A 3,616-nucleotide genomic window follows, 5' to 3' on the forward strand; every position below is an offset into this window, starting at 1 on the left:
TAACTAAATTATGTGTACATTCTTGATTTTTATTTAAATAAATTAAAACAGTATAAAGATATCATTACAACAATGATTTTAAAATACTTATGATTTCAAGAATAAAAAATGCTGTTAATAAAAAAAAAAAAAAGACAAAAAATAAATATATCAATATAAATTAAAAAAAAAAAATAGTTTAACCTTGTTTTTATATATTCTATAATTTAAAAAAAAATAAGAAATCTTTTTAACTTCAAAAATTTAATAAATTAAAAAGCCCAAAACAGAAATAATATAAAAAAAAATATTAATGTATAATATTTTTTGAGATTTTTTTTTTTTTAAATTATATCATATTTTTATTCATTTTATGAAAATTATAGTTACTAAAAAAAGTTATAAATTTATATGATTCTTTTAGTTTTCAGAAATTTTTAATTTATTATATTTTATATGTACACAAAATATTATTTTGATTTTACTTTTTTTTTAAAGAGGGATATTTTTATTAATCCTTTACACATTTATTTTTCTTTTATGAAAAAATAGGATTTTTTCCTTCAACATTTGTAATTTTTTTTATATTTAAAGCATTTTTATATTTTACATAAATATATATATTTAGGTTTATGTAATAATTGAGTTTTTTATATTAAATAAAGGTGTTATATTAATTTATAATAATTTTATCTCAAATATTATATATATCAGAAGAATTATTAATTTTAAACTATAATGTGACTTAATTTAGTTAAATAATTTTTTATAGATTCATTATTGTTAGGATTTATTATTATTTTTTTTTGTTCATCATTAAAATTATTAATTTTTTTCTATAATAATATAGTAATATAATAAGTATTTTAAGGAAAATAAAATGTTATAAAATTTTTAACTTAAGATATTTATTTTTGATAAAACATATTAATAATTTCATCTTAATAAAAATTACAATATATTTAACAAAAAGCACTTAAATATTGTTTCAAAGAATATTCAAAAATTTATTATTAATTTTCATATGTATAATATTAAAGTCATTAATATAAAATGATATATTATTTTAATTTTTATATAAAAATTTAAATGTATATAAATTAGCATGCAATTAATTTATATTAATCTATACATTGTAAAATGAATATTTTATGTTCATATACATTGATATTGCAATTTCTTCAAATTTTTATTATTTATGTTTTCACAATAGAAATAATTTATTATTCTAATAATTTTATAATAATTTCTTTTAAAAAAAATATTTTTTTAAAATATATAATAATTAAAAAAACTTTCTGAATATATCTAAATTATATTACCTTAACATTTTAATTATAATTTAGTTGTATAACTTAAAAAAAATTATGTTAAAATTACAGTTAAATATAAAAAATAATATAAAAAGAGAAATATATACATATGGAATTATAATCAAAGTAACAAAATTTTATTATCATGCCACCTTAGCACAGAGGCAGTGCGTTGGTCTTGTAAACCAAAGGTCGGGAGTTCGATCCTCCCAGGTGGCTATACTTTTTAATGTAATTTTAAAACTTTTATATATTGAAAATTGTAAATTTTATTATAGTAATATGCATATTTTCTTCAAAAAATAGAATTAAAAATAAATTATATAACAAAAAATTCTTTTTGTTATGAATGAATTACTGTTAATATACCTCTATTTTATTCGCTATTTTTATATAAACTTTTGACATAATTATAATTTTAACTATCAAATATAATTTTAAAAGGAAATATATATATACATATGTATTATTAGTATAATATTTTTTTTGTAATGGTAAATTATCACATTATTTATCATAAATTTAAAATCTACAACTGATTCTAAAAAATACTATATAAATAATTTGCAAATAAAGAATTATTAAAAATTAAGAAATGATATCCTGAGTATAACATTAAAAATTTATAACAAAAATCAGATATATATCACAAGATTTTAAAAAAAAATTTACATATATATAATATTGTGTTAAATATATTTTTTTCTTTTAGTTTTTTTAAAACAATATTTTCCCCATTAGTATGAAATTGTTATTCTATTAACAAAAAATGCATATTTTCTAATCAAATATATTTTCTGTTTCTTATATAATATAAAAATGAATTATTATAAGGGATTTTTTATACTCCCGAAAATATTACTTTGAAGTTGTTTTATTTTTTCATTATATGTATATATATATATATATATATATATAGATAGATAGATAGATAGATAGATAGTATTATGAAATAAATAATTAATATTATTATTAACCATGTGCTTACCATAACTAATATATTATTTCTATGTAATTACAAAAATATAAAAGTATACGGACACCGAGGATCGAACTCGGGATCTCCTGCGTGTAAGGCAGGCGTCATAGCCACTAGACCATGCCCGCTTAAATAAAAATTGAATATTTAATACTTATAAATATATATAAAAAAAAAAATTATTTTGATAAATCATAATTCATATTATAAAATTTTTTTTTACGTTAATACAGTGATAACACATTTACCAACTAAATTTTTCAAAAAGGGGGTAATAACTAAAAAGAAAAAATATATCATTTTTAATAAGTAAATGAAGTTAATTCATGTTACACAAGCTTATATGCATAATAAATAATTTATTGCTGTATAATTTATATATTAATAATTATAAACGAAAAAATTATATTAATTTCAAATAAATATTTTTTTTATTAAAATAATACACTCATTTTATAAATTAAGGTATATATTTAATTTCTATATATTTATCTTTAAGGTTGTAGAAATATATTTCTTTTAGAAAATACTTAAAGTATCAAAAAATGTCCTTTTGTTCATGAATTATTTATAAGACTTTTATAAATTTAAAAATCACAATTTTAGAACTATCTCTTTATTTTTCTTTGTTTCCTATAATTTTCTTTATAATTTATATATAGATACTCTAAAATTATGTTTATATACATCATTTTGAAATATTTCAATACACACATAACCACTTTCACTGTTGTTTCAATAAAAAATAAAACATTTAAATTTATTTTGTTATTTTTTAAAAGAATCTTTTATTTATATAATATTATTGAATTTTTTCTTTTCAACTATGATTTTCCACTTTTTTTTTTTTATTTTTTGAATTAAAAATAAAAATTATATTAATTTGAAATATATTTTTTCTATAAAATTATTATACTTGAAATTTTATGTTTACTAATTTTTGAAAATAAAATAAACAATATGAAAGCTAAAATATTGCAAAGTATTATTTTAGAAATTGATTAAATATATCTAAAAAAAAAAAATGGATTGTAGCTTATTCTTTTTTAAAACTATTCAAATTGATTCAAATTTTTACTTTTCATATAACTTGAAGGAACATAGTTTTTATAGAATTATTCAGTAATATATATTAATGAAAAAAAATTTAAATGAATTTTTGTCTAAAGTATTTATTGACGTAGGAATTTTATTAAAAGTTAAATAAATAAAAGTCCTTTTTTCATATATTGGCAAAAATATATGTAATTAATTTGCTTTATATTCTTAAACTTTATATATGTTTTGTAAAAATAATAATTGTATAATTTATTAATAAATATATTAAAAAAAAAAAAAGGTATAC

The 3,616-nt window shown here is 15.3% G+C and overlaps 2 non-coding genes across 2 annotated transcripts; one reads left to right on the forward strand and one right to left on the reverse strand.

The window, feature by feature from the left end:
• Window positions 1-1,439: 1,439 nt before the first annotated feature.
• PRELSG_0018600 lies at window positions 1,440-1,511 on the forward strand. Its single transcript has one exon. It is a non-coding gene; the product is annotated as a tRNA-Thr (tRNA).
• An 815-nt stretch (window positions 1,512-2,326) lies between these two features.
• PRELSG_0018700 lies at window positions 2,327-2,399 on the reverse strand. Its single transcript has one exon. It is a non-coding gene; the product is annotated as a tRNA-Val (tRNA).
• Between the last annotated feature and the right edge of the window lie 1,217 nt (window positions 2,400-3,616).

This window comes from Plasmodium relictum, assembly GCF_900005765.1.
Source record: "Plasmodium relictum strain SGS1 genome assembly, contig: PRELSG_00_v1_200, whole genome shotgun sequence".
Taxonomy (NCBI): domain Eukaryota; phylum Apicomplexa; class Aconoidasida; order Haemosporida; family Plasmodiidae; genus Plasmodium; species Plasmodium relictum.